Here is a 7,398-nt window from a genome sequence, read left to right as displayed (position 1 = left end):
TTCATAGATTCAGGTGTTCCTTTAGCTCTCTCCTTTATGGTATTTACTTCTTACTCTTCTGTGGCTATCATTGCATTCGGACACTTTCCCTCTGATCCAGAAGTACAACTGGTTTTTCCCTTGTGATTTAGCTGCCTGTCTTTCCTCAGTGGTCTCCGACCCTGGATATCCTCTGGGTAAAGCCTCCCAAAAGGGGAGGCGTGCTGGATTACCTTTTGACATTGGCTTGCTTTGGGCCTTGACTCCACACTAAAAACTTCCAGCTTTTGTTTAGTCTCCAGAGCCATCACATAGTTATTTTTTTAGTATTTTATCCAGACTTCGTAGCTGTTATTTGTGAAAGGTTTGGTTTGTTAGAAGCTTAGTATTTTGTACCAGAAGTATATGAAGTGAAAAAAAAAAAACCAAACCTCTTTTTTTTTTTTTTTTTTTCCAAATTGAGGAAGATCAGCCCTGAGCTAACACCTGCTGCCAGTCCTCCTCTTTGTGCTGAGGAAGACTGGCCCTGAGCTAACATCTGTGCCCATCTTCCTCCACTTTATATGTGGGACACCTACCACAGCATGGCTTTTGCCAAGCGGTGCCATATTTGCACCCATGATCCAAACTGGCAAACCCTGGGCCGCCAAAGCAGAACGTGCACAGTTAACTGCTGCACCACCGGGCCAGCCCCCAAACCTCTTTAAAAATAGTTCTAAATTTTGTTGTCAAGGCATTATATGCTCGTTGTAGGAAATTGAGAGGAATTAATAAATTCTAATGAATCTGAAAAAAAATTACCCGTATCCACTTTAATATTTTGATTTTTGGGGATGGGGGGTATTACACAACTGAATGTGCTATACATAATATTTTAAAATCTGCTTTTGGTTAAAATCATGTGAGAAGTGTTTTTCTTTGTCATTAGATATTCTAGGTAGATATTTTTATGGCAGTATAATACTTCGTATGCATGCATATGCTGGTTTATATGACCATTTTGTAATGCTTCTTACGTTGGTTGTTCACAGTTTTTTACTTTTATATATGACCCTGTGGTGGACATCTTTTTGTATACATCATTGCAACCTTTTCATATTATTTTCTTAGGACAGACCCCTAGAAGTAGACATACTGGGTTTCAAAGTGAATGATGAGGTTTTAAAGTTGTTCTTAGATACAACTGAATTGCTTTTCAGAAAGTCTGACCCATTTGACACTTGTGAGTGGTGTCCAGCTTACTGCACCTTCTAACCATTAGCATTAGATTTTTGGTATTTTCTTATTTAATGGATGGAAACTCTCATAATCTGTTTTTGGCAGTTTTTGATGAACTATTTTGGCCAAACTTCTTTATCTAATTTTTAAAAATTTACATCTCTCTGTTTTAAAATGATCCATTCATGTTTTATGCCTATTAAATGTATGTTTCAGTCTATTGTTTAAATAACTGCTTTTAAAACTATTTTAATGGTAGATGAGACAGAACCTAATTTTGTACCTGTAATACTATTAACTATGAAAACGGTTTTTTAGTATATCATTTCTTTTTGACTCTCTCTCTGAATATCTTCATGTTTGTGTCCCCCCTTCCTTAGATTGACTCCTTCGGCTTTCCGTTTTCCTCTTGGGGAGGGGTGGGCTTCCGGTTTCATCTCCGGAAGACAACGAGCCGGAGGAGTCAGTCCGAGGGGCCAGCAGGAGCGATTCCGTCGGCAAACGGGTAAGATATTCTCTGGTCGGGCCGGGGGGGAGGTTTGGAGGCGGGGACCGTGCAGCGTCTGCGCGGGGCCTGGGGGCGGTGGCTTGAGGGCTCGGGCCGGGCAGCTGGGCGCCGGGAGTCCCGCCAGGGCCCTTCGCTCTTCCTCCTCCCTCCTCCCGCCGCCTCCGCCCCTCCCCGCTCGCCGGTCCCTCCCGACGCCGCCCAGACTCGCCCGACGCCCGCCCGCCCGCCGCCCGCGCGGCGTCGCAGCCGCCCTGCCCCCGCCGTCACCTGCTCGCTCCGCGAGCCGTGCTCCCGGGGACCCGGCGGGCCTCCGTTTCCCCGCGGGCCCGGGCTCTCGGCGCGGGAGCGGCGCCCCGGGCGCCCCACGCACCCCTGCACGCAGTCGGGGCGCTTCCGACCGCCTGGCTTCTCCGACTGGAACACGGGCGCCCAGGCGGGGAGCTGCCGGTGTCGGTTTCTAGTCCGGGCGGTGGTGTGCGTGGCTGCCCGCCCACTCCCTGTTTTCCCCAGCGCCCCGATGCGCTGCTGCCACCCGCGCCTCCTTCGGTTGAGGATGCTGGTGCCCGAGAGCACCACGCCTGGAAGTGGACGGTCCTGGCCACTCAGGGTCCCGCTGCTCTCAGCAACTAGCGGGAGACCCCAGGCTGCCGCACGTCGCTGTTGGCAGCAACGGAATCGTCCCTGGAGATACCCACCTCTTCCTAGGCGGCGAGCACGGCCTGAGTGTGCGTGCCCGCTTTCTGGAGCTTAGTCGGGGGAAGGTGGGTGCCAGGAGCTGCTGACCCCTGCGGTTGCGTTGAGTTTTGAATAGCCTGTTTATTGGGTTGGGGGGTTCTGGACTAGGACAGCTTGGCAGGGTTGGCATCTGTGGACACATATGTAGGATTATTTTCTAGGTAATCATAGCCCGAATGGTGATTGTGTCGGGACTTTACAGTCCGTGCCGGTGGAACTAGTTACAGTATGCACCTGGTTTGCGGTGAAGCGTTAGTCCAGATGCAACACTGCCTGGGGAAGGTCACTAACACGTATTGATTAGAACATCGTTAGGAGACCTCATTTGATGTGTATTCTGTAGACTTCATGTAGCACGGCAGCCGTGTAGGGTCGGAATTACTAGTCCCTTTTCACAAACTGAGACTAAAGTTAAACAATTTGACCAAAGCTAAGGTCAGGATTAGCGTCTCAAATGTTTGTCACTCATTGTTTTTCAAGTTTGCTACATGTAAGGTTACTGACTCCTGCTGGCACATCTGAAAAACACTGAGGCAAGGCTCTCTAGTAGCTGGTGTCTTCTTGCGTGACATGTAAGGCAGGTGTGATTATTACTGATAATACAGTGGCTCCTGGTGCCTTTTTTAAAAAACCTGTTTATTTTGGAATAATCTCAGATTTACAGAAAAGCTGTGAGATAGCACAGAGAGTTCCACTTGTATTCAGCAAAGCAGAGTGGCTCCACTTGTGCAAACTGCTTCATGCCAGTCACCATTCTAGGTGCTGGAGAGAGTAACACGCTGCCCTAGATGATTTCAAGGTCTGGTGGAAGAGACAGATCCATAAACAAGTATAGTGCCTTTTGCTCAGTGCTGAAATGGAGAGAGGGGAGCACAGAGTAATTTATGTCTGATTGCCTGGGAAGGAGTGGCGCGAGCTTGCAGGATACAGCATTTGAGTTAGGTCTCAAGGATTAGTGGGTATTCACTTGATTGATGGGACATTTCTGCCCACATTCATGCTACCTAGGTTTGTGTTCGAAGAGAACTCTCTAACCTTTATAAAACGGACTCTTCTTATTTGATTCTCCTCTCTCCCTCTTTCTCACATCTCCTCTGAGAGGTTTTTGTCATAGTTTCCACAGGCTGTGAGAAGAATCGCGGTTTATAAATCCATGACTAGGAGATGAAATTAAGCTGTGTTTCTTAGTAATGGAAGTATCTAGATCTGTACGTTTTAAAATTCTTTCTCTTTCATAGTTGCTAAGTACTTCAGTGGTCTGATCACACACATTCTTTATGCGAGGATGGAGCACAGTTCTTCTGAACTGTGCCCACCGCAGAGGGGTATTTTGAGTGAGTGTGTTGGTCATTGTGGGCTGCTCTAGGAAAACACCATAACCCCAGGTGGCTGAAACAACAGTCATTTACTTCTCCCAGTTCTGGAGGTTAAGTCCAAGATCAAGGTGCTGATTCCTGGTGAGGGCTCTTCCTTGCTTACAGCCAGCCACCTTCTTGCTGTGTCTTCACATGGCAGCGATGGAGAGAGAACTCTGGTCTCTCTTCCTCTTCTTCTAAAGACGCTGATCCCGTCTTGGAGACCCTACCGTTCTGACCTCATCTAAACCTAAGCACCTCTCAAAGACCTCATTTCCAAATACCATCACATTGGTGATTAGGGCTTCGGCATCAAAATTGTGTGTGTGTGTGTACGGGGGGCGGGGTGCACAATTCAGTCTAGTAGGTGGGTTTCTTGGAATTTTTGTTATTATGAGGAATTGCTCCAAAATAGGCTTGATAGAGAACTAAATAGGAAACTGTAAAATTAGCATTTATATGGCTTTTGCTACAGCAAAGTAGTAAACACAATTTTATTTAAAATCAGAAGAAATTATTGTAGATACGTTAAGTCTGATTCAGAGGCTGGTGGATGCCAAGAAGAAATTTTAATTGTTTCATTTGGATGAAAGAGAGAAATACGTGGTGAAATACTGCAGTGGTGTTTTCACTTTTAGGCCTTATACAAATGAATGCTTTCATGGTTATCAAATTAGGGTGTAAGGACTGTGGTAGTGAGCTATTGCAGTTCCCTCACTGATCAGGAGGCTGAGCCCCACAGAAGCTGAGCGGCTAATGCATTGTAGAGGTGAGTGGCAGAGCAAGGATTGGAATCAGGCCTCCAGATTCACGGGGCCAGTCTTTCTGCTGTTCCATCAGTGGTTCTCAAACTGATGGTGCATCAGAGTCAGCTGGGGGGGCTTGTGAAAACGCAGATGCTGGGCTGGGTCTCTGAATCAGCGGGTCTGGACTGGGACTGAGAATTTGCATTTCTGACAAGTTCCTGGGTGATGTTAAAGCTGCTGACTCTGAGGGCACACTTTGAGAACCCCGGCCTTATGTGATGTTGCCTTTGACCTCTTCTAAGAGGCTAGTAAGTAAATGTCTGTGGGTTTATACCAGCTTGACCCTTCCTTGACGTTCAGAGAATCAAGTTCTTTAATTTTGTGTTGTGTACTGTAATGCACCAACAACATAATGATTAGATGGAAAAAAGTACTAGAAATGGAGTATGTTTTAGAGTCATTTTGGCATCTTCAGGGATAATTTTTGGAGATAATTGTAGAGGTCAGAACCGCTTATGCACAGGGGATGCACTTGAGCTCCTAGCAGCAATCACACTAAAAAGGGTGCCAGTATTGATTGCTAGATTGTATGGGAGTGAAAAGTTCCTTCCAGTTTTGTTACTCTATGTTTTTCTTTCTCATTTTGTGTACTGAAATGTTCTTAATGTATCAAAATCTTATCAGGCCCCAGCGCAGTTCCATGCCCATAGTAGATGTTAAATAAATGTAAGTTGAATTGAATTAAAAAAGATTAATAGGGAAAATGAGGTAGATTATTTATCTGGAGAGACTTCAGTGCCCTAGGAAAGTTAGTCGGCTCTCTAGATTATCCCAATCACAGGTTTTTAGTGAATACTTACAGATTATTCTTGTTTATGCCTTATTTGCAATTATTGGGTTTTTTTTAGCACAATTATTGGAGGAGGTAGCATATTTTTTTTTTTCCTTTTTCTCCCCAAAGCCCCCCAGGACATAGTTGTAGATTCTTCATTGTAGGTCCTTCTAGTTGTGGCATGTGGGACACCACCTCAGCGTGGTTTGGTGAGCAGTGCCATGTCCACGCCCAGGATTCGAAGCAACGAAACACTGGGCCACCTGCAGTGGAGCGCACGAACTTAACCGCTCAGCCACAGGGCCAGCCCCGAGGAGGTAGCATATTTTATGTAAGAGTTATTGAGTGATCCCCCATATCTCTTTATCATTCATCTGAAATTATTTTTACAAACTTTTTACTTTGAAATGATTATAGAAGTAGAAAAAAATGGCAAAAATAGCCCAGAGAATTCCTATATACCTTAGACCCAGCGTCCCTTTGTTAGCATCTTATGTAACCATAGTGTGGTTATTGAAACCAGGCAGTTGATACAGTTAATCTAAAGTCTTTATTCGGGTTTCACCCCTGATATCTTTTTTCTGGTCGAGGATCCAGTCCAGTAGCCCACACTGCATTTAGTTATGGTGTCTCCTTGGTCTCTTCCAATTTATGACAGTTTTTTATCTTTCGTGACCTTGGTACTTTTCCAGAGTACCGGTCAGGTATTTTGCAGAATGTCCCTCAGTTTGGATTTATCTGGTGTTCTTTCATGATTAAATTGAGGGTTAAGCATTTGTGACAAGAATACCACAGTGGTGAGGTTGTTCCCTTCTCAGTGCATCATATTGGCACATGTGTGATGTAGATAGGTCTTATCGCTGGTGAATGTTAACTTTTGATCTCTTGGTTGAGGTGTCTGACATGTTTCTGTGCTCTAAAGAAAAAAATTTTCCCTTTGTAATTAATGACTCTCATAAGTTTACTGATTGTAGTGCAGATGTTTAAATGAAATGAATATAGAATGTCAGAATCCTTTGAGCCTGACCCTAATTATGAGATCTTTCTTATCTTGGAGGCTTCATTATTATTTGTTAGATCCCAACGTAGTAGGGAAGGGTAAAGCTGTAGACTTCTAGAAGAACAGTTATTTGTTCAAGAACTTGTACCTGATCTTGGTCAGTCTTAGTCTTGAATTGTCAACAGCGGAAGCTCTTTGTTCCAATTCTTTTTCTGTGGTTCTGCGATCTGTCTCGCATCTGTCTTCCAGTGGATGACTTTCCATAACTACATTGCGTTTCTTCAGATTCTCCCTAGAGCATTTTTGTAGAAGATTTGTGTGCTTCAGTTCATCACAAGGCAGTTGCTCCAAGTATCCTCTTGTTGACCCACTTCCTACTCCATACAGCTGAGTGTGTGTGTTCTCTTTGTAGACTATGCTGATGAAGTGCTGGAGATATTACATAGACACATATAAATTCTGTATTTTCAAACTGTATATCCCTTTAATATCCCAACAGGAGTCAGTTGGAAGATATGTATGTGGCCTGTCTCCCTCCCCCTCATCCCCCTCCAAAGCTCGTAAGCTCCTTAGAAGCAGGGAACAGATCTCTTTTTGTTTACCAGTCACTTGCTTGGTGCTTGGCATACACAAGGCACTCCATAAATATTTGAGAATAAAAGAATATCATATGTGCATCTTGTTAACTGGTTTTAGAAATTACCAGACTATTGGAAACATCTTTCCACATTAACACAGCTATGTAATCATCATAGTATTCCACTATAGTCATGCCTTGCTTAACAATGGGGATACGTTCTGAGAAATGTGTCAGTAAGTGATTTTATCATTGTGCAAACATCATAAAGTGTACTTTCACAAACCTAGATGGTCGAGCTGTTGACACGAATAATCAATAATCATTCTACAGCGGGGAGTTTTACTCGAGCCAAGCTGAGGACTGCAGCCTGGGAGGGAGTGCAGCCTTCGTAAGTGCTGTGAAGAAGAGTGATTTTTCAGCACCATTGTATACCATTTCCAAACAG

The 7,398-nt window shown here is 44.6% G+C and overlaps 1 pseudogene; it reads left to right on the top strand.

Annotated features, from left to right (window-relative positions):
• The first annotated feature begins 1,631 nt into the window (after positions 1 to 1,631).
• LOC139039911 (large ribosomal subunit protein uL15m-like) overlaps positions 1,632 to 7,398 on the top strand; it is a 65,612-nt pseudogene continuing 59,845 nt past the window's right edge.

Source organism: Equus asinus, chromosome 12, assembly GCF_041296235.1.
Source record: "Equus asinus isolate D_3611 breed Donkey chromosome 12, EquAss-T2T_v2, whole genome shotgun sequence".
In the NCBI taxonomy this organism is placed as follows: domain Eukaryota; kingdom Metazoa; phylum Chordata; class Mammalia; order Perissodactyla; family Equidae; genus Equus; species Equus asinus.
The sequence above is the reverse complement of the archived record's forward strand: the minus strand, read 5'-3'. Positions and strand labels throughout refer to the sequence as shown.